This window comes from Cyprinus carpio, chromosome A24 (genome assembly GCF_018340385.1).
Source record: "Cyprinus carpio isolate SPL01 chromosome A24, ASM1834038v1, whole genome shotgun sequence".
NCBI classification, from domain to species: domain Eukaryota; kingdom Metazoa; phylum Chordata; class Actinopteri; order Cypriniformes; family Cyprinidae; genus Cyprinus; species Cyprinus carpio.
The window spans coordinates 23,604,515-23,629,697 of record NC_056595.1 but is presented as its reverse complement, the minus strand read 5'-3'; the positions used below and the strand labels follow the sequence as shown (position 1 = coordinate 23,629,697).

The 25,183-nt window shown below is 31.8% G+C and overlaps 2 protein-coding genes and 1 pseudogene across 3 annotated transcripts in view; 1 reads left to right on the top strand and 2 right to left on the bottom strand.

Annotated features, from left to right (window-relative positions):
* The window catches only part of LOC109057198, a 318,686-nt pseudogene extending 296,787 nt beyond the window's left edge, over window positions 1–21,899 (top strand).
* LOC109059609 (receptor-type tyrosine-protein phosphatase eta-like) overlaps window positions 1–25,183 on the bottom strand; it is a 188,846-nt gene that overhangs the window by 111,470 nt on the left and 52,193 nt on the right. The window lies entirely within an intron of this gene.
* Window positions 1–25,183, bottom strand: part of LOC122135428 (receptor-type tyrosine-protein phosphatase eta-like) — a 151,351-nt gene that overhangs the window by 79,400 nt on the left and 46,768 nt on the right. The window lies entirely within an intron of this gene.

Genomic DNA, 25,183 nt, shown 5'->3' with positions numbered 1-25,183 from the left:
AATTATTACAGAAATATATAACTATTGTATGCCACTCTGTAAAAAATGATATGATTGGTGAGTCAAGTTTATCAGTTTAACTAATCAATTATTTAAACCAATTTTAAGTCACTTTAATATAATTTAAATTCAAATGACTTGTTCAGCTTAAAAATTTAAGACAGCAACAACTAACTTAAGTTTTTATTTTGAAGTAGGTGAAAATTTACAGTGTAATAATAATAATAATAATAATAATAATAATAATAATAATAATTTTTCATAGTGCGGCATCTTATTTTACAAAAATAGTTGTTATTAATTGTTATTTTCATTTGATTACATTTTAAAAGATTAATTAAATTGTTAATGTTGCATTCATTAATTTCATTAGATACCATTTTTTATGATAAATTTGATGATAAATTTAAATCATAAAACACTCAGGAAAAAAATCATAAAATTAAATCATAAAAAACACAGAATTTAGGGAAAAATAATATGGGTTTGTTGCTGATGTGAGTTATCAGTTTGATATTCTTTGTATTTTGATTTTATTAATGAACAAATAAATTAATTTTACATTTTTATTTCCTTTATTTTGTTTATGGTTTATTAATATTGTGATAAATATAGATATCGTATGATGTGGAAAACACTATATTGTGATAATATTTTGTCCATACCGCCCAGCCCTGTACTGAAGTGAAATCTGTTTTTCTGAGTACATCTAATAAATTTCCATGAATTTAATTCCATGTTTTCAGACTAGGGTTGCAAAGGGGTGAAAAAATTCCGGTAATTTTCTAAAAAAAATCCTGGAATATTTCTGAAATTTACTGGAAATTTTCCACCGTTTTGCAACCCTGTTTCAGACTGATGTGAATTTGATTAATTAGGTTTCTCAAATACAGATACTATTTAACCAAATGTTGAAACGAAAGCTTGTCTTCGTTGAAGCGAGTGCGATCTTGAGCTGTTCTTTGATTTGCACAGAGAACATGTGGGGGAAGCTTCACGGTCCTGCTGGGATGCTGGTGGAGAAGGCCGTTACCCGTCGGTTGCGGCTGGTATCGATCTCCAGGACAAATACATGCCGTCGCGTGCGCCAATGACATCACCACCTTCTTCACACTGCTGGTGGTGAGATCCACTTCCCCTCCGTCGGGTAGCGTCACATCCGTTACTACTCACTCTGAGATCTCTCTGCAGTTCACTTTAAGCTAAACTAGTTTGATCTGAGGGGTGATCTGTCTTATCTGAATGCTCTCTCAGATCCGTCCAGCTCAGCAGGGCGCTGGCGATGCAAACTTACGGCGATAGTGTTTCAGGACATAACCTTACTGTAACAACATGGACTGAGCTTTCAGAAGAGACCCGCATGTTTGACTTGAGCTTTAGAGCTGGAGATGTAATCAATATATACCTCAATATTTATTTTGTTTTCAGAGGAGCATTTTACTTAAACAGTCGTTTGAGTTGAACTGTGACCGTGGACCACAAAACCAGTCTTAAGTGTCATTTTATAATAAATAATCTTTCCATTGATGTATGGTTTGTTAGGATCGGACAATATTTGTCGGAGATACAACTATTTGAAAATCTGGAATCTGAGGGTGCAAAAAAGTCAAAATATTGAGAAAATCATCTTTAAAGTTGTTCAAATGAAACTCTTAGCAATGCATATCACTAATCAAAACTGAAGTTTTGATATATTTTTGCAGTAGGAAATTTACTAAATATCTTCATGAACATGATCTTTGCATAACATATCCTAATGATTTTTGGCATAAAGAAAAAAATCAATCATTTGATATACAATGCATTTTAAGCTATTGCTACAAATATACCCCAGAGACTTCCAGACTGGTTTAGTGCTCCGGTACAATTGTAGAAGTGTTTGATGAAAATACAGAAATCATCTAGCTAAATAATCAGCATTTTTCTACTAAATGAATACAAGGAAACAGTTTATATAAAGTCAAAAGTGGCTGAGACACCAGATATAATTTTTTTATATTTTTTTTACTAGTGAGTGCAGGACACTATAGTTCATTTATGTAAGTGAGGAAAGAAAAATAAAGTAAACTGTGACATATTATACCCCAAAATTTTTCATACAGTGGATTACTAGTAAAACCGATAAATAAATGATTCAGACTCTTTGCATGTTTTGCTTAAGTGTTATTTGACATTATCAAAGATGAATTTGATTTCTGACCGTACAGTTTAACTCCTGAGTTCTTGTTATATTTTATTACCGTTTTCTAAACCATAGCAAATAAACTGTGATAATGTGTGCAAGGTGTCTGAATAAATACAGTAAACACTTATATAATCTATATATAGCTTATATATATACCTTTATACCTGCAGTATGTATATATATATATATATATATATATATATATATATATATATATATATATATATATATATATATATATATATATATACTAAAAAGGTTAATTGATTATAAACTCTTTTCATTGAACATTTTTGAATTGTTTTCTTTAAACTGATTCATTTAAATGAACAGTTTGAACTGGAAATTAACAGAAACTTATTTAACTCTAAGCAGTGTTATTTTAGAATTATTTATAGTATTATAGTATACATTATAGTATTAATTCATGTTTTTAATTATAATTATTTTTTTATTTAATTAATATTTTTAAATTACCTTTTATTTTTATATTTTCAGATTTAATTTTAAATTTAGTTTAAGTTTTAGTAGTTTTTTTATGTGCTTTAATCATTTTTATTAGATTTTTTTTTTTTTTTTCATTTTTAGCTTTTTTTTTTTTCATTTCTGAGCTTCAACTTATTTCAGTTATTCATTAAAGTTTAGTTTTTTCATCTGATATTTATATTTTAGTTTTGGTTTTCTTTTACAATAAATAAAGCTACATTCTGAATATTTGTAATGTATCCCTCAACTCCGTTATTCAGCAGTTCAGATTTTTTCTCATCTGAATGATAAGAATTTTATTTCAGCTTCTTAAACTCTCTCATATCGTTCCTCGGTCCTTCTCTGTTGTGCAGGCATCATGGCTGGATCCAACAGATCCGGGGATCTGAGAGACGCTCAGAGGTCCATTCCCATCGGCACCATCCTGCGCCATACCGCATAGCCACCACCATCATCTGTATCATGATATCTAGACCTGTCCTGACACCTTATATATGATATTCAGCCATGTAACATGTGATCACAGTCAGATCAATGCTAAAATGTACTGAAACTCGAGTGCCTGCTTTGCGGTGATCATAATCAAATCAATACTAAAATGCTGAAGCTCAGTGCCTGAAGCATTAGTGTGTGTCTGTAGAGTCTGTGATGCTTTTTGGTGTTCTGTTGTTTTCTTAGAGGTTTTGTTGCTCAGGAGACAAGTGAGCGCTTCTGCTTCTCCTTTTCCACTCATAACATCCTCATTTTCCTGGATAAACATACTGGGAATCTACTTTAAATAACAGCTGATTTCTGTGCGAAGCCTGTTTGTGAGCAGCTCTGCACTGCGGTCAATCAACTCTTTATACAGCATGCAATATCTCAAGATTAAATCACGGGAAAATGATGGTGTTTGTTCCCAAACCTAGTGCGCTGCCTACCTAGACAGCATTTGGTTGTTCCAAAGATGCACAGATACACTGTAAAAAAAAATAAAAAAAAGGGTTATTGGAGTTAATTTTGCAAAACAATAACATTTCAGTCTTTCTACCTCAAAATGTCATGTTTGATTCAGTGTTACTTGCTGTTTCTTTGCAATTATTTGTGAAATTTACTAGCAATTTTCAGTGAAAAAAAAACTAAATATTTTTATTCTTCATTCAGTACTGCTAGGTGTCAGTATAAAGTGATTTAAATTAGAAATATTTTTGTTTACCTATATTTTATTTCAGCTTTATTTAAATTATGAAAACTGATTTACAATAGCAATATTTTATTTTTTATTTTTTAATGTTATTTATTTTTCATTTGGTTTTTCATTTAATATTTATGTTTTATTTCAGCTTTATTTCAATTAACAATTAATTTGTTAATTTAATTTTTTTTTTTTAGTTTGGTTTTATGTAGCAATTACAACACTTTTTGCTATTGAATTTTGAATCAGCGAAAGATACATTTTATAAAATGTATTTTTTTTTTTAATTCTAAATACTAATGCTGCTTGAATTATTGTTACTATTATAAAATCATATTTGTTAAATTTACAGGTAATTTCTAATTTTTCATTATACTATGGGCAGCAATATGCTTCCTCCTAAGATTCCTAATTTTGAACAAATTTTAATGCAGTATCACTTCCCGGATCCCAGAATGCATTTCAACAAGCTGTGTTGGAAAAAAAAAAAATCATAAAATATTTATATATTTTATTCAATAGCTCAAGGTATTATTATAAAGTGGTTTAATTTAGAAATACCTTTGTTTACCTATATATTATTTGTTGTGGCTCATTAGGTTTGGAGACTCTGTTAAAGGGAATTTGGTGATTGGCACGTTGTCCTGGCCCTCGCCCTGGGTGATCGTGATTGGCTCGTTCTTCTCCTGCTGTGGGGCGGGGCTTCAGAGTCTCACCGGCGCCCCCCGGCTGCTGCAGGCCATCGCGCGGGACGGGATCGTGCCCTTCCTCCAGGTACGAACGCATCAGATATGCCTGATATCCTATGATATCATATATCTATAATATATGATATTTAGAATTAGCTTTTAGTTTTTCAGGCTTCATTTTAATTTTAGTTTTAGTAATTTTATGTGCATATGCCAGTCATATATTAGTTTTTGTTTTTAAGCTTTAAGTTTAAGTAATTTCAGTACTTCATATTAAACGTATTTTAAATCAGTCATCTAAGTTGAAGTTTTTCATCTGATATTTATATTTTATTTCAGCTTGGCATTTTTTTTCGTTGTCTTTTTTCCCTGTCACATATTTTAGTAATCCTCATAAATTAGCTAACATTTGAAAGCTTAAAAACTCAAAATTCATCCTGTGAAACCATTTTGAAATCAAACAAGTGTCATATGACCAAATGTATTACGACATTATATAATCAAACATTTATATAATCCTGACAAAATGCATATCGTCGGAAAAGTCTGAGTCTCAAGATTCCATATTTGGTTATTTTGTGATCGAATCAATATTCTGAAAGAAATTTATACATTTGTGACAGAAAAATGCATTTTAAAAAATTCTATGAAGTTTGAGTGTCACCCAAGGGCTGTTTTTGGTATAACGACTAAATAAAATAAATATATTTATTTTTTTATCTAAATTTGTATCTAAAATCGATTTTTTTAAATATCAACTTCAAATTTGGAACATAACATATTTAGACACATGGCTTTCATTTTTCAGAAACATTCTCTAAATTATTGGGGTGGCAGCTAAGGGGTTAATGGTTTCATTTTTGCTATTGAATTTTGAATCAGGGACATATGCATTTTATCAAATTTATATAAAAAATAAAATTAGAATAGTTTTGGTTTTATTTAACAATAAAAACACTTTTTTGAACTTTTCAGTCTCCAAAAATTTTTTTTTTTACTGTTGAAACTTGTGCATTTTACTAAAAAAATACATATTTTATTAGTTTTAGTTTTAGTTAGGTTTCTAAATTGATTGGGAATTTTTACTGTTGAAACTTGTGCATTTTACTAAAAAAATACATATTTTATTAGTTTTAGTTTTGTTATAAGAAGCTTTCAGAGTATTTGATGTTTGTTAATACCAGATTACCATGGTTTATTATAGTAACAATAACTTTTACTATGTTCGATGTCTTTTGAATCAATGAACATATCTCAGTGTTATTCTACACGTAAGCATCCACTGTGACTGTGCCATCTGGTCTGTCAGGTGTTTGGTCATGGGAAGGCCAACGGAGAGCCGACGTGGGCTCTTCTTCTGACGGCTGTGATCCTGTGAAGCCGGGAGTTCTCATGCAGTTCTCTGGAACGCCGTGGCTCCAAGCCTGGCCAGGTGAGGCCTCATGTCTGTGACTGTCTCGATCAGTGTGGCTGACCCCGGAGCTGTGGGATGTTTGACTGTGTGTTGTCTCTCCTCGGTTCCTTCCTCATGTGTTATCTGTCGTTGATGAATCTGCCCTGTGCTTCTGCAGGGACAGCTGCGGAGGACGGCGTAACTGGAGACCGCGATTCAATACTACGCACGGTGAGAGACACAACCCATCTGCTTGCATGGCTTTATTTGGGTCGAAAAAGATTTTTGAATGAGTCGATTTATATTTTATCAAAATACAGTAAAAATTGAAATATTATTATAATTTAAATAACGATTGTATCTGATATATATGTCTAAACTGTAATTTATTTCTGCGGTGGGAGCTGTAGGGCAGCATCATTACTCCAGTCTTCATGTCACTGATCTCAGAAACATCGAATAGGATGATTTGCTGCTCAAGAAAACAGTTCTGAATTAGTGCAATGTGAAATCAGTTGTGCTGTGCCCAATATTTTTGTAGGAAACCATGATAGATTTTTTTCTGTTTTTTTTTTGTTTTGTTATGTTGTTCTGTGGTATTAATATTTTTTCTGGATTATTTGATGTATTGAAATTCTGAACCTATTCCCTGATATAAATATTTTTTCAGGATTACTTGATGAATAGAATTCTAATCGATTACTCCCAACAATCTTACTGAACCCATTTTCTTCCCTCATATAGTCGGTTATTAAAACTACCCTTGTTATTTTAGTGCCATTTTGTCTGGTATTTTTTGTTTGATGTTAGAGTAATTTGGACATGTGTTTGGATGAGCCCTTTTTCACATGTCCAATCCTATGTAACCCAGTCTCCTTAATGAATATGCACAAAATGGACTAATTCGGCGTCTCGGTGGAGGTTTTTCTTTTGTTCACTTTGTTTTCTCCCAAAAATGTCACCCTTCATACGTTGAAAACCGTGGTTTATACACATGCCATTCGTGTTGTTTTATTTAAAGTATGTACATACACATCCAGGGCCCCCATTGTTAAACAATTAAAAATATGGCCTTGCAATCAGAGCTGTTTAAGAATCCGCTCAAAATGCTAGCGGCAAATGCTGCCATCGTCATATTTTTACAATTTCAGTACCAAAATCAGTACATTTGACAACATTTATAATATTACACGTGAAATATTTAATTGGCACAGAGGGCTAATTTTATACATCAAGACCTTATTTCTCAGTTAAGCATTAAAGTAAGAAACCGTCTCTCATTGGGGGTGAGTTTAGGTGTCCGGAGTTTGGGACGAGGGTGAGGTGGTGAGGGGACAAACATAAAAAGGGGACCTCCACCTGTGGGGGGGGGGGGGGGGGGGGGGGGGTTTTTCTTTTACCCTCCCCCCCCTTTTTTCCCTCTTCCCCCCTTTAACCCTCCCAGGGGGGGGGGGGGGCGGGGAGGGGGGGGGGGGGTGGGGGGGGGTTATTAGGTTTTGTTAACCCCCCCCCCCAGGGTGCTGAACAAAACACAAAAATGTGTTTCCGGCGTGTTTCCCCCCTTGCTGTTGGTTGATTTTGAGCTTGTTTATCCTGTTGGGGGGACTTATTTGTTGGTGATTGGGATGGGGTCCCCACTGGGTGTTGGGGGTGCAAAAAGAATGAGATTTTCTCCTCACCTGTTTTATTTGTACAACACGTTGTGAATTGGTGGTTATTGGACAACCAAAACTTTCTCATGGAAATTTGTAACATGGGTAGGTGTCATTTGCCCATTGTGATGAAGGGGACCACATGTATTAAACTTTTCTGTTCAAAACTCTAGAAAAGATTAGTGTTTTTTGAATTTGGGAAAAAAAAATTGGGGGGTTTTGTATCAATGTTGGTTTTGTTTACGTTGGGTTAAGGTTGTTTTTGGTTGTTAAACAAGCGTGGTTGGTTTTTTTGGTTTTAAAATAAGCAAAGTTTTCAAATGGGTTTTTTCCCGTTTAATGGGTTAATTAATTTTATACAAAAATGTGGAACTTGTACAAAAATTTAGCCTTGGTAGTAACATAATAGGGGTTTTGTGTGAATTGGATGACCTGGTTTAAAAACAACAGAAATGAAAATTTTTCAAATTACAATATTCACTTAGGAGAGGCTTGCTTATATAAGGTGACCTGACATTTTTGGTTAATAAATGTGCATCTTCATTAAATAAATTTTTAATTTTGTTTTTATTAAACCAAAAAGCCGGTTGGTTCATGTATAAGTAGATAATTGACAGAGGGTGGGAAGACAGAAATGTCTCCAAAAAAAAAAAAATTTAAAAAATTAATTGAAAAAAAAAAAAACAAATGTATTTTAGTGCTAATTTGTATTGAAAGATTGGAAATTGGAGTCACTATACTGGGACATTCCTCAGGATCTTTCGTTCTAGCGGAAGGGAGTTTTGTGTCTGACTGAAGTTAAATAAACTCCGGAAAAAACAGCAAACTCTGGTGGCGAAAATCTTTAAACTGGGATGCCTCTACAAATACATGTAGTTGTAATCCTTGGAAGAGCTAAATAAGTGCATCTAAGGTTTTTAAATTATTTTTGTGAAGGGGGAAAATTGAAAACTGTAATACAGGGTGGCAGAACACAAAGTGACTTGAAAAAAAAAAAAATAACTGGAAAACCGCGTGAGTTTTTAGAGGACTATCTGTTGTTTTCAGAAAAACCTTATTCAGGAGTGGGCACTTCACGGAAACCGCAGTTAAAATTCATTTTTTAAACTAACAAATTACATGGGAATTTTACAACACAAGTTTTAATATTCAAGCTGGAGGCAAGGCGAACGCGCACAAAGGCACATTAAAAATGTATGTGAGGGGGAATTAACCTTTTAATACCTCTCTTTCTTACCTTTTTTATAACAATAATAAACCTAAAAAAAAAAATATAAAGTTTGAGATGAGGACTTCGTTTTTTGTTAAAAAATATACTTTTATTCAGGCACCCAGACGCATTTATTTTATCTAACGTGACATTGAAAAACAATCGGGTTTTAATTGTTCACAAAGATTCTCTTTAAAAAATAGTTTCTTTTTATAGGGGGTTTCCTTTTTATGACGTTACAGTTTTTTTAACTTTAATTTTATTTAAAAGAAAGAAAAATGAAATTATACACATGTATAACAATTTTTAACAAAGATATAAAAGTTAAAAACTTTGAAACACTTTGAAACCCCGGAGACTGAATGAGCTTCCTGTAAATCATCATATTAGAAATGAGCTTTTTCTGAAGACATCATGTGACACTGAAAATCTGGAGTAATGATGCTAAAATAACAGCTTTTTGCATCACAGAAATAAATTACAGTTTAACAGAGATTGACATGGAAAGAAGTTATTTTAAATTGTAATAATATTTCACATTTTTTACTGTATTTTTGATCAAATAAATGCCAGCCTTGTTGAGCAGAAGAGAAGTTCAAAACATTTTTAAAAATCTTACTGACCCTAAATTTTCGAAAGGTAGTTTTCACTTTATTACACAATGCTTTTTAGGTTAAATTTAAAAATATTGACTCACATTGTTTTTAACACTTATTATATTATTTTTTGATTCATTCCTTATATAAAAATTGGTATTTACATGTTTTGTGTTTATGGAAAACTCAGTGAATTAAAAAAAAATACTTTATTTATTTTTTCACAACAATCTTAATGATACAAACATCACAAACTAGTATAAACAAACAAAAATAAATAAACAAACAAACAGACACATAGAAAAATAAAATCAGTTAAAGCCAACCGCAAAGGAGATAAAGTACAGTATCTTTGCAAAATATCTCAGTCAACACATGTTCTATACGCAGCTTCCTTTAACCTTCACCCGCTCTACTGAGTGTGGTAAATCCAGCGACAATCAGTGTTGGATTTTTTCTCAGAGGTCCTTTGCCAATCTTTCATGATAAAAATTAATAACCTGTCTACAATGAGCTGCGGGGGAAACTTTCAGCCGTCCTTTCAGTTATTATTGAGGTCAAATCTGTTCATATCCCTACCACAGCGCTCTCTCTCTAATCCACGCCAGCAGAAACGGAGGCTGGGGTTTTTTTTCTGCGGCCATCTGTGAGCATCAACCTGGACAGTTTCTCACTCTAAAGCGCCTTCTGTGTCTCTTCAAGCCAAAGTGTTTGAGTTTTTCTTTGATTGATAAGTGATGATGATTCTCAAGTCCATCAACTCTTTGAGGAGGGGGAGAGGTCATTTGCTAACTGAAAGACTAAAAATCATAAAAAAAAAAGAATCAACTTTTGTTACTTTTGAAATATATACAAATTTAAAACCAACCAATATAAAATCAAGAGGGGAAAACTTAAAAAAACACCCGTATTTCATCTTAGCTGCCAAAACGACATTTCTTTTCATCATTTTTTTTTAACTTAAAATACACAAAATAACTAAAGCTTAAAAAAAAATAAAAAAATTAAAAAAGGTACAAAAAAATGTTTAAAAATATTTGAAAAATATAAAATGTAAAAATAAAAAATTAGTTATATATTATATAATTATTTAAAATTATATAAAATTATTTATATATATATATATGTTATATATATATATATATATATATATATATATATATATTTATATAAATATATATATATATATATATAAATACAATATTATTGTTTTGTTTTTTTTTTAAGTGGATTTGCATGCGTTGAGATGTGCAACGCCCCCAAAGTGTTTGCACTGTGCCTTTGTGTGATGAACTGAATCAAGGAATTAGATTAGGGCCAGGGGGCAGTTTATAATTTTATAAATGCAGGGTTAATTTGTAACTGTATTTAAAAATTAAAAGATAGCGACGCGGACCCAGTTATTGTTATTTACAAGGCTATATAAAAAATGTTAAAAATAATAGACCATATATGTTATATAGCATATATATATATATACACATATAAACAATAACAGCATAGGGAAAAAGGGGATATATAAAGTATAAAAACAGCATAACTGGTATGAAAACCCACATAGAGCGAGACTGGCTATAGGATAACCATAGGAACATATATATATATCCCCCCCAGCATATGTCTATAAAAATATATAGAAATAGGTATAAATACAAACTATAACATATATTTATATACATATACATATATATATATTTATATATATATATATACATCCATATATATATATATATATATACATACATATAAAAAAGTCTAAATATTTACTAAAGTAACATGTTTGTGAAATAATTTCTCAGCTGCACCTTAGAAGAATTACCCCAATCAAAATTACCTTAGTGGGATTTTTATTTATACTCTTTCAACAAAGAATAAATCATTAATGTTAATAGCACATCCTCTGAGCTTGTCTTTTTGACTTTTATCCTCAGGTTAAAAATCATTCACCTGGAAAAGCATCACACCCTCTGACAGTCGGTCGTTTAATCTTAAATCCTGAGCGCGCAAAACCTTCAGAACCAATTGCACCATCTTTTCCACCGGGCCTTCTATTTTTACTGTATTATTACAGTTGTCTCCGAAACTCGTGAAATAACTGAGAAACCAAGGTGCTGATGCCCACTAATACATTATACATACTATACAAAGTTACACTTTTGAAGAGTATAAAGCATTAAAACACATACGCATTGCATTATGAAAACTGTAATCATGAATAGGTAAGTATTAATCAAATTATAACTGTGGTTATGAAAAGATATGCATTACAGTGTGTGTTTGAACAACCTTAAATTCATTACATGCAGTTTCACACTCAGCACACTCAACTCGACATGTTTATGTCCTCTGTTTGTGTGCTGTCCCAGGCTCTGTACGCCAAAGGCCTGCTCAGTACTGAACTCTGAGCTGTCAAACAGAAACATCCTCGGCTTCTAGTCCTTCACCACCTAGCTGAAAGCAGGCACAAGGTCTGACCATCGGGCTCGGTGCTGGAGTGGGCACGTATTATCACATAGATAGTGAGCCGTTTGCGAGCCAGAAAAAGAAGCAGAACATGAAAGGAAGAGCAGAACAGGTGACGCAAAAAGATTCCTCAAATAAAGGCCTCCTGCTTATTGAACACTTGATCTTTTAGGTGAAAAATGACACAAGTTTTTGAATTGGAATTAATTTTTTGGAGATTAGTTATTTAGTGATTTGATATGGTTGGTTTATTTGATTTATTTGTTTCATTTTTTTTTTTTTTTGTTTTTAGTAGGTATGTGGGTATTTTAGATATGTAAAATTTTATATATTTTAATATTCTATCTACTTTACTATTATAATTTTTATTATTTATGGTTTTTATTATTGTTGTTAATAATTTATATAGTGCATATAATCATTAATTTCCTTTATATAATTTATATAATTTTAAAACATATTTTTCTTCTCTTTAATACTAGAATAACTGATTGTTTTTTTAAGGTACTTCACAAAATGGGACAAAAACGTTCGTTTAATGTATTGGTTGAATTTCTCTTTAAATTTATTTATTATGCATTTATTTATTGTTTGTGGGTAGATTCTGGATTTTGTGTTTTCTTCTAAAAACAAGACAGAATTAGTTTAAAACTCTTATTATCTTAACAATAATAAGAGTTTAAAGTGATTATCTATGTAATCTATGTTATCTATGTAATTTTTATAATTTATTATTTTACATATAACTGAATTCTCATATTATTATTTTTATAATTTTTGTTATTAATTTAATACATTAACATATTTTATTTTTATATATTTTTATATTTTATTTTATATTTTTTAACATACTTTTAAATTATTTCTTATATTTTTTAATCTTATCTACCCTTTAAAATTCTAAAAAAAAAAAAAAAAAAAAATTATTATACATTTATTTATTTTAAATTCTGGCCATTTTAACTTTAATAAGAGTTTACTGAGCGTTTAATAAGAGTCGCTATAATACGAATTTAAATCTATTATAGCTTGAATCACAGATTGTTTTTTTTGTTTGTTTTTTTTTTTAAACATATTTTGTCTTTAAAAATCATCCTAGGGGTGACAAACAGCTTTTGTAATATGAGTACCTAGGGGACAAACGTTTCTGAGTAAACAGAGTGAAGCGCAGCAGGATCTCATACTGACACCTAGTGGCCACAGAGAGAACTGATCATTAATGTTTGAAATTTATGATGTTTTGATTTTTGTTAAATTTAAAGATTTGATTTACTACTGTAGAGCATCAAATCAGCCATGGCGGCAGAGAAGACGAAGGGTTTCTGTCATGTTGTGGTGTCTTCAAACCTGCGCGACGGCTTCTCTCACCTCATCCAGTCAGCCGGACTCGGAGGAATGAAGCACAACTCTGTTCTGATGGCTTGGCCCGCGAACTGGAAACAATCCAACGACCCGCAGTCCTGGAGGAACTTCATAGGTTTGAGTCTGACTTTACATCCGAACCGTGCTGCTGTGACTCATTTAAAGAGAAAGAAACCTCGACGAGCGTAAAGAAGGACCCGTGTGATCTGTTCCTCCACAGAAACCATCCGAGAGACCACTGCCTGCCCATCAGGCCCTATCTGCCATGGCCAAGAACGGACAGCTTCCTCATCAGGAGCGCCTCTCGCTGAAGGAACCATCGACGCGTGGTGGATCGCTCATGACGGAGGCTTGTTGATGCTCCTGGCCGCTCTTGCTGCAGCAGCACAAGGTACGCCTCTTTTAATCACAACTCTAAAATGAGGTTAGAGGAACGCCTTTGTATGTGTGTTTTTCATACTCTTTCTCAGGTCTGGAGGAAGTGCAAGATGCGATTTTTCACCGTGGCTCAGCTGGACGACAACAGCATCCAGATGAAGAAAGACCTGCAGATGTTCCTCTACCATCTCCGTCTGAATGCTGAGGTGGAGGTCGTGGAAATGGTGAGCAGATGCTTCTTCTTGACATAAGGATCTAAAGTTGGTTTTGTTGTGTATGATTTTTTGGGTGTTTTGTGTGTGTGTGTGTTTGTGTTTGTGTCATTTATTGTGATTGCTGTGTGTAAATAGGATATGCGCAAAATATATTATATTATATTATATTATATTATGTTATATTATATTATATTTATATTATATTATATTATATTATATTATAGCCAATAAAAAATAATTTTTATGTTTTTTTTTTTTTTCCTTTTATTAAATATTTATTTATTGCATATTTTAATGTTTTATGCCTACATCTACATAATGGCTTCATATTATTATTCTTATTCTTATTACTGGGTATATTTTTTTATTTATTGTGATTGTGATCTAAACGGGGGTGATTTCAGAACTTTATGCAAAATATAATACAGTATTCATTTTATATATATATATATATATATATATATTGGTATATATATCTATATACCCCTTGTTATATTAGATTAATAATATGCTTTAAAATTATGTACTTACCAAATGCTATTGTACCATATTTATATTATTTTAATGTGTTTTGTGTTTTTTTTATCACTCAAATCAATCTTATTATATTAGTAGTAGTGTTAGTGGTAGTAGTGTTTAAGTTGATAGTCATTAATATATTTAATATATTTATTATTTTATTATAATGTTTTACTTTTGTGCTATTCTATTGTTATATTATTATAATTATGTTTGTATGCTACATTATGGAATTATTATATTATTATTTATTTATTATATATTATTAATTTATGTAGCCTATTTATATATATTTGTAAATAATATTTTATTATGCAATAGTCAAAAATGATATTTATTTTTATTATGCAGTAGTAGTCATTTATTATTTTTTAACACAGCTAAAAATGTTCACTGAAAAGCTTTTTGATTGTCTGTGTGCGGTTGCTCATTGTTGATATGTTTATGTTTTGGCTGCTCCTCTGGTGTAACTGAGAGGGTTTCTCTGTGTTTTAGTCATTTATCCGCATGACAGTGTCCATATCAGCGTTCACCTACGAGAAGACGCCGTGGTGATGGAGCCAGCGCTCACAGATGGCTGAAAGCAGATTGCAGATGTCGAGGACCGGAGCGCGAGAGCGAGAGGTGAGGCTTGCATGACCGCTAACCCTTCTGTTGTAACAGAGCATTGTGCTGAAGGAATAATGCCATTGAACATATCTTCATTAATGCATATCTAGCATTAATGCATTAATTGCTAAATATCAAGAAATGTCAAATATTTTCACTCTAAATAAAAAAAAAAATATTATTATTATGAGATTATAATTATATATCCTAATATCAGATTATTATATTTATAATATATACAACTTCATCTTTTGTTTAAAGAATTGTGTTTTAATAATAAATAATTATTTGTTTATAATATTATATATTATTATATTTATAATAGATAAAATTATATTTTGTTTAAAGAAGTTGTTTTTTAAATATTAAACTAATGTCAATAGGCAACTGTAATGAAAATTAGATTATTTCCCCCATTTATATATATATAATTTTTAATTTTTTAATGAAGCATGCTGCAAACTACATTCAGTATAAAGCATATATATATACATTCATATATACACACACACAAACACACACACACACACACACACACACACATATATATATGGTTTCTTCTTTTTAATTAGTGGTGAAAATGTCCCAGACATTTCTTCCTGAGATTCTGAAGCATCTGAATATCTGTGGTTAATAAGGTGGGATCTGGTGGCGCTGTGTGACTTGTGGTCCCTTTCAGTCTTCTGCTTGCTATCTGGGAACACAGTCTCTTCAGATTCAAAGCATCATCGGATGAGTCGAGGAGCTACTATTTCGAGAGTGAAAGAACCAGAGCGGCGCTCACAGGCTCGGCCGTCAAGTAACCAGAAACGCCCATCTAGATTGACGAAAACAGACGAGGTGAGTTGAAAACAAAGACCGCATCCAAAACCTCCGTCCCTGGATCACAGAGCCGAGAAGACGAGTAGAATCATCGCTTCACTGTCCTCTTATGCCGATTTATGTGTTCATAGCATTAGTGTTAAGCTCCTCCATTCAGAAACCTCTTCCCATCATGCATGTGTCAGTGGACGTCATCATATCATGCACCACCATCTTTCAACACTTGTGAATGTGTATGCCCCCCTTTCCTTTCATTCCTTCATGTTTCTCTGAATTTAGTTTTAACTGTAAATAATAATAAATAATGACTACTTCATTTGTAATTTTATTTATTTTATTTTATTTTTTTTCCCCATTTTTTTCATTCCATCATGTCTCTAAATATATATATATTATATTTTTTTGTGTGGGTAAAAACTTTAAGTATTTTATTTTTGTTTTACAATTATTTAAGTTGTTAAATTATTTAATTTATTTTATTTTATTCGATTATGTTCTCTTTTTTTTTTTTTTTATTATTTTTTTTTTTTTTTTTTTTGAATTATTATAATTGATTTTTTCCCTCATGTTTCTTTGTATTTAGTTTTAACTATAAAAAATATTTTATTTTATTTTATATTCATTTCTATTTTTCCTTTCATTCCATCATATTTCTAAATAAATATATAAATGATAAATAAATAATTTATTTATTTATTTTAATTTGTTTATTTTATTTTATATTTATTAATTTTTATATAATTTTCTCCTTTCATTTCTTTCATGTTTCTTTATATTTAGTTTTAAAAATAATAATTACAATTTATTTCTTATTTTATTTTAATTGAAATTTATTTTATATTTATACATTTATTTTTATATTTTTATGTTTATCTATAGGTTAGTTTGTTAAAATAAAATAATTAAAAAATAAACTATTATTTATTTATTTATTTATTTATTTTCCCTTTCATTTCCTCATGTTTCTTTGTAGTTCATTTATTACTATAATAAATAAAATCCTTTAAAGTATTTATTCTATTATTTATTTATTTATTTATTTATCTAGTTATTCATTGCTTGCAATTTTACATTACTTGGTTTGTATGCATGGTTTTACTGCATGTCAGCATATCTACAGACTAATATAGCCGCATGTATGCAGTTATGCATAGCAGACAGCTAAAACATTAATCTGACATATTCTGCTTGAATATAGATCGCAGTGCGCACCGAAAATTATAATTTTAATGACATTAATATTTCATTGTAAACATTATTACACTACTTTTAAAGGTCTAATTTGGTGCTCTTAAAATGTATCTAAAAACACATTTAAAAATCTTTGATATAGATGCATTTGATAATTAAAGAAGCAGTTTCTAGACAATTAAAAATAAGTCATTGTTTTATGAATTTAATGTGTGATTGTGATAACGTCACAGGCTCAGCTGATCCACGACAGAAACACGGCGTCTCACGCGGCTCTAAACGACAATAGCGACGCCACGCCGGAGCGAGTCCACATGACCTGGACCAAAGAGAAGTTCTGCACCGAGCGAACACGCAACCGAGAGCCCAACGCAAGCGTAGCTGTACGAGATCTGTTCAACATGAAACCGTAAGTCACCTGAACACACACGCACACACACTGACTCTGTAACGGTTGGTGCTTCAAACGCTCACGGTCACACTTTGACGGGTAGCTGTACGAGGTCTGTTCTACATGGTCTCATGTTCAAAACTTTGGCTGGGTGGCTTGTTCTGTTTCAGGACACAGTCTGCATGGTTTGTGCTGATCTGATGTGTGTGTTGTCACATCTGCATGACCACAGTGTGTCATCATGTGTAACACTCACACGTCCACCATGTGTCTCTTCATAGATTCATATCTGGCCAGGAGATTTACTGACATGTTTTTGGTCTTTATATAATATCAGCAGTAATATTCCTCTCAGTGATAAACACTAATGATTTAATAGTGCAATCTCACTAGAACGTGTAGGTCATGATTCAGTTCAGAAGATGAAAGTGTTTTGTTTCTGTTGCATAAAGAAAAGAATATGACATTATTTTCATGAAATTTAAGCACATTTCCCTCCTAAATTCTCAGAATTGTAATACATACAGGTATTTCATTGTTTATATCCTCATGTTTAGATTTATAAGTTTATACACTTTATTTTTGATTTTATTTGTCATGCATTTTCATATTACTTTCTTCTGAGATATGACCTAAAGGTTAGTGTAAGTCTATGCAGATTATATATTTGTTTATTTATAGTTTAATTTTATTTTGCATGATTTTTCCTTTTACTTTCTTCTGAAATATGATCTAAAGGTTCGTGTAAGTCTATCCCGAACATCATTTTGTCAAGATTCTCTTTTCCTATAATTGATTTCAGAAGAATCATCTCAAAAAACATGCTGGACAAACAGACTCTATGAAAAGCTGTTAATAGACACTATTGCTCAGAGCGATTTCTGTGATGGTTTTCATCTTTCAGTGTGGGTGTTTAAGCCTGTCTCTATTGTTCTGTCCTGTTTTCCTCTTTTTTTAGTGATTGTGTGGGTATTTGGGTAGTATTTATGTGTAATTTAGTCTGTATTTTTGTCTGTCTGTCTGTATGTGTATATTAGCCGTCCCATTACAAACCCTGCAGCACACTGGATTAATCAAGCATATACATGTTTATATGAGCTTTAACGTGTGCATAAGCATGCATGTGTGTTTATGTCCCAGCATTCCCTCACATCCATCACCGCTCGTCCCGAGAGCGGCAGACGCTGATATGTGCAGCATGTTAATCTCAATTTTTGCTACGTGCAAGAAAATTTGTGCTTCACCTTCACCTGTTGTGCCCAGGAATCATTTCAGAAATGTAATATATATATATATATATAGATATTATAATATCTATATTTAAAATATTAAAAAATTATTTATTACCATTAAAAAAAAAAACATTCTTTTTTATTATAAAATGTATTTTACTATTATAAAATAATTTTAATATTATTACAAAATTACAATGATGATTTTTTTTTTATAGATTTTTTTTTTTTAATATTATTATTATAGAATGTTTTGTTGTTATTATATTTTTGTTTTTTTGAAATATTTTTTTTTTTTAAAAATTGTTTTTAAAAATATTTTTATTATTATAAAAAATATATTTTATTATTATAAATTGTTTTAATATTATAAAATAATGTGTTGATTATAAAAAATATTATTATAAATTGATATATTATAATAAATATAATTGTATTATAATTTTGTATTATTATAGTTATTTTAATATTATATATAATTATTATTATTATTATTATTATTATTATTATTATTATTATTATTATTGTCATCATTGTTTGTCTATTTATATTTATTTTATATACAGTATAACTTTTATAGAACTTCACAACATTTATTCCGGTATATTTTCTGTAGTTTATTGACTGGCCCCAGGTGGCGCTGAGGAGCACAAGTTTTTTTTTTGTTTGTTTTTTTTTTTGTGTATTTGTGATGTCATCATTTATGCTTTTATTAAGGGCATGTGCATATGCTGTGCATGTCAAATCTGGATGCTGTGCTCACTAACCTCCAAAGGGCTTTATTATTATTACTAATGTAAATGATGCTTGAATTGCAGTGCATAAGTAATTATCATACCTTATATTTGAGGAGCACTGTAAAAGCTACGCCATATTAACTATAAGCACTGCTGTCCTGCAACAATGATGTGTTACAACAGTTTAGCATCATTATACACAAATGTTTGACCACTGACGAATGACCATTAAAATCAGATATCACTGTAATAATAGAGTCTTTTGCATTTAACTCAGATGTCACAGTAAAGATAAAATAGAAAAGCTGTGCTTTGGCAAGTGCTGAATATATATTAAAAGTAGACAGTGAGAGATAGAAGAAGTTCATTAAATGCTAATTGTTGTTGGCAAGGAATATTGACTTTAATTTCTTGTTTCTGTCCTCATCACATGACCCCCCCACCCCCCCCCGCCCACCTCGCCCGTCCCCCCCCCTTCGGGGGGGGCAGGAACACACCCCCCCCAACCCCCAGTGTGCCGCCAGGGGAATCAGTCTAATGTGCGCTGCATGCACACGGCCGTCAAACTCAATGAAGTGGTGGTCAATAAGTCTCAAGGAGCTCATCTGGTGCTCCTCAACATGCCTGGACCACCCAAGAGCAGAGGCGGCGACGAAAACTGTATCCTTACACAAACTGTGCACTCACAAAACTCACATTTACATCTCTAATCTGAGAGGATGAGCCACATTTGACTAAGAGGTTATTACCGTTAACACAAACTGTTAAGCAATAAATTCAAATATTCAATATTTTAATAAAACCTAAACCAAATTTAGCAATAAACGAAATAAGTTTAATTTGAAGCACTAAAATTACTTAATCTTAAAATATGATATATGTGAAAAACTGAGTAGTAAAACCAAAACTGATATAAAAAATTAAACCTAAAATAGTAATATTTAAAAAAAATAATAATAATAAAAAAGACAAAAGCACATAAAAAAGTAATAAAAAAATTAAACAAAAATTTAAATTAAAACTGAAAATAGTAAAACCAAAACACACATAAATATTAATTACAATTAAAACTATAATAGTTTAAACATAATACTAAAATAAATTTTAGATAATGTCTTATTTTTTATATTTATATTTATTTATTTATTATTATTATTTCCATTATTTACATAACTATATTGCTCAAGGAAATAGTTATTATTATTATTATTATTATTATTATTATTATTATTATTATTATTTTATTTCTAATAAATTATTGATTATTAGTATATTTACTGTTTTATAATAGTCTCTTGAGACGATACTTCTTTTGTAGTTGTTTTTTATGGTTTTTTAGATTAAGCATCATATTTATGATTAATAATACCAATATTTATTTTTTGTTTTAATATGTGTTGTGTTGTATGATCTGGTTAATTTTGTCTTTTTTTTTTTTAAATCTCTCTTATTACACAAAGATGTTTCTCTGGAAGCGTTATTTGGAGAGAAAAACATGCACCATGTTGATCCTTGATGCTGCGACTCAGACATGGAGTTTCTGGAGGTTTTGATGGAGGGTCTCAACCGGGTCCTGTTGGTGCGTGGCGGCGGTCGTGAAGTCATCACCATATACTCATAAAGCGGACTGTTGCCCGACGCCCCGCCAGCAGGAATTCTGGTTTTTGTTTTCCCCAAAGCGAAACCGGACGTCACGGAGAAAGCTAGCGGCGTTACGTCCGGCTGCGTTCGTTAGAGGAAGAGACTCATCGTGAAGGAAACGAGACGAGCGATGGCTCGATCCATAACGTTACACTTTAATTTATGACTCTTACTGTTTTCTTTGGTTTGTTCGTACAATCTGTGCTAGTTTTTATGTCTGTTTATTGTGCAACATTGTTTGGTTTTTACCAAAGGCTAAAACATTCAGCATTTTTAATCGACACACAAGCAGGTACACATTTAAGTTGCTAATGCCTGTTTAATATTGATTCATTCGTCTCCATTACGAACCTGCATTGCTTTGTTATTTGCATACGGTATGTTAGCTACGATTCAAATCACTTGAGACCCAAAATAACATCTAGCTTCAGTGAACCAGGCCGCGAAAACAAGTGTTTGTGCTGTTTGGCATATCCAAGACGCGAAAACGCACTTTTTAACGATATCAAGGGAACGTTTGACTTTTAACGAATTTTAACAATAATGCAGCGCAGATGATGAATGTATCGGAAGACTTTACTGACTTCATGATACGGATTGTGCAATAACTTTATTCATTATCAAGACATCACTAGCCGAACATGTCGTCCACTTACTGAGGGTTTTATATTATAAAAGTTTAAATGTTTAACGTGAACAGCGTTCAAGGAGAAAAGCCATAATGTTTGGTCTCATTATTGAGTACTGAGGTTTTGTTTTGGCTCCATTTTGGCATTAATCGCTGAAATTAGTTTAATCAGGTTAATTTCAGCTGTATTTGCACTTTTTATTAGATTTTTTTGTAAATTGTATGATGAAAGGACAGGGCACGGCTGACCCGTCCAGCACAACATTTGCACTTCAAAAACTTTTTCTCTCAGCAATAAATGTGTTTTGCGAAGAGCTGGAATGAAATTTAGATTCTGTCTTGACGTTCATGACGATATTGGGTTGTTAAACACGGAGAGTGCTTAAATTAAACGGCATTACTATTAGAGTAATGTCTAAAAGCATTCAGTAAATGATAGTAATCTACTAGGATTGCAGGTTAAGTGTGTTATTCCTAGTGGCATCAAACGGAATTGCAGTTTTTGTTTTGTTTGAGTGACAACTGAGCTGGACATTCACTCGACCAATAGAGTGAATTTGGGGGCGGAGCTATCGGTTTCTGACCAATAGCTGATAGGGGGAGTGTTTAACAGTTGTTTGAATACAGTCATTATGTTTCGAAATGACACACTTCAACGTAAACAGGTTTAGGAACTAATGTGTTTAGACAATCACAAAGCAGTGTTAGCTAGATTTACATTTTATTTTTACTGTTCGTTTTTTTTTTTTTTTTTTTTCGAACACACCGTGTCCTTATCAGATGATACAGTGATGAGCAGTAAGCCATATCTGACAGACTTACCTGCGACCCTCCTCATTGGTCCAAAATCACTGCATGTTAAACAGCTGGTGTATTCTGATTGGCTGTGACTTTGCTGGATTTTGTCTGTTGGTCAGGACACGGTGTCACATGTTATGTACATTACTGTTCAAAAGATTAAAAAAAAAATAAATAAATGCTTTTATTCAGCAAGGATGCATTAAATTAATCAAAAGTGACAGTAAATTAATTTCTAATGATACAAAAGATTTCTATTTCAAATAAATGCAGTTCACTTAAACTTTCTATTCATCAAAGAATCCTGAAAAATAAAATGTATCAGTTTCCACAAGAATATAAACTGTATTCAACATTGATAATAATCATAAATGTTTCTTGAGCAGCATATCAGAATGATTTCTGAAGGATCATGTGACACTGAAGACTCGAGTAATGATGCTGAAAATACAGTTTTGATCACATGGGTAATTTATTTTTTTTTACATATTATTATAGTAGACAGTTATTTTAAATTATAATAATATTTGACATTTTATTGTATTTTTGATCAAATAAATGCAGCCTTGGTGAACATAAGAGACTTCAAAAACATTGAAACATCTTACCGACCCAAACTTTTGAACGGTAGCATCTGATGATTCAGAATTATAGGAAGATGTGTGCCAAAAATAAATGAAAAGCAACTGCAGAAGGTCAGACACCATCAGCTGATGCTCCTTCAGCGGGTCTGAGATGCTGAAGGTCCGTCTCAGTGTTTATACTCCTGTTAGCGGTGCAGTATTTTGTTACCAGGACGTTATTACTGTATTTTTCTACAGTGTGTCGTGATGTAGAGGCAGATGGATGTGCTTAGATCATCTTATCGTATGTTCTCTGAGGATGTAGTTTCTGCACTGCTCGGATGTGGTGAATGTCTTTCCCTTTAGGAGAAATTATGAATTTTAGGACATGGAAAATCTTGGGATTTTATGTCTTTTTTTTATGTGTTTATTTCATTTTATGTGTTCATTTATGTTGTTCATTCTACATGCCATAGTTTTTCTGTCTTTGAGAAGGGTTTTTTTTTTCTTAAAGGACTTGAAGGTTATCGAAACATTCAACATACACTTTATACATTTTCCTTTCTTTATTCTTTCTTTCTCCGAAGATGCACTGAGGTGTTTGTGTCATCTGTGACCTCACTGAAAGATATGGAGATCAAAATGTAATTATCAGAATAAAACAACAGCAGAGGATGATGATGATGAAGGCTGCTGGGAGTTCTTCATGTAGTGTGTTTAATCACAGACAGACCCGCTCGTTAGCTCTGTGGACTTATATAGAATTCAAATTCTGCGTAGAATTCTAAATTCTGTGCAACAAATTCTATGCAAATTTTTGGCACAATTTATTGCAATATTTTTAGAAAATGTAACAAAACTCTGAGATCTCGGAGGAAAATAAGATGTTTTTAAAATGTTTTTAAAATTCCCTCTCTTTCTCTCTCTCTCTCTCTCTCTCTCTCTCTCCTCTCTCTCTATATATATATATATATATATATATATATATATATATATACTGTATATAATTCAAACAATATATTATAGTTACACACACACGCACAAATATATATATATATGTATATATATATATATATATATATATATATATATAAAATAACATTGAAACATTATAACATTAAATAGATTATGACATGCTTCTTTTTAAATTCCTAAAACTGTTTATTTCCAGGTTTAAATTTGATTTTGAAAATTCCAGATTCTCAGATTTTTAAATACTTCTGGTATGTGTATACTGTATATAGATGGATACTGAGTATTTTCAGCTAAGTTTTACAGATTGTATCATGTTTAATGTTTTTACCCATGTTTAAATCCATGTTTTCTTCAAAATCTTCTGTCTGGGTCTGTTCGTAGGTCACGCTACCTCACAGTGTGTGATGGTTTTACTCGTGTCCAGTGTTGTATGATGGGTCATGCTTGTTTTTTTGTTTTTTTTTATAATAAGAATCGTCTGACATTTCAGAACCCCGTCTGTTTGAAAGAAGATCCCAGGTGTGTGTGTGTGTGTCTCACCTGAATGCACTGATTGTGTGAATGTGTGTCAGGTGAGTGTCTTCACCGTGAGGCTGCTCTCTGCTCATAAACTGATCTGAGATCTGCGTCATGAGAAGCTCTCAGCGAGCGTCACAGACTCTGGTAGGACGTTACTCGTGAGTGTGTAGTGAAGAATCTCCCTTTGAGTGAAATTTGTGCCTCTGAGTAATTAAAATAAAAGCACTACACTATGTCAGAGCTTATGGGTGTTGATTTCAGTGCTTTCTGACTCGTTTCATCTCTTGATGCACAGGAAGAGGAAGTAGCTCCAGGACTTATGAAATGGGAATTTTGACGAGCATTTCGTGAAGGTGGATAAATTCTTCTAAACATTTTTCTAAAACTATTATATATATATATACATACATACATGCAGTTTAAGTATGAACTCAAATTATAAAGATTGCTTAAAAAAGAAAAAAATATTTGCACACACACACACACACACACACACACACACACACACACACACACACAAATTATAAAACATTAAAATAAAAAAATTTAAAAAATAAAAAATGGTTCGCGTGTTCAACAGCAGGTGGCGCTAAAAAGTGGCCTAAAATCAAAGTAAAGGTGTAGGTTCAGTCCAGCTGCAGATGGCCGTGTTTTGCTGTGTCTTCTTTCTTTGAACAATTATTTTCAATTTAAATGATTGACTTTTGATGGTCTGAGGTCAAGAACCATCCACCAAATCAATATTTGTTCTTTGG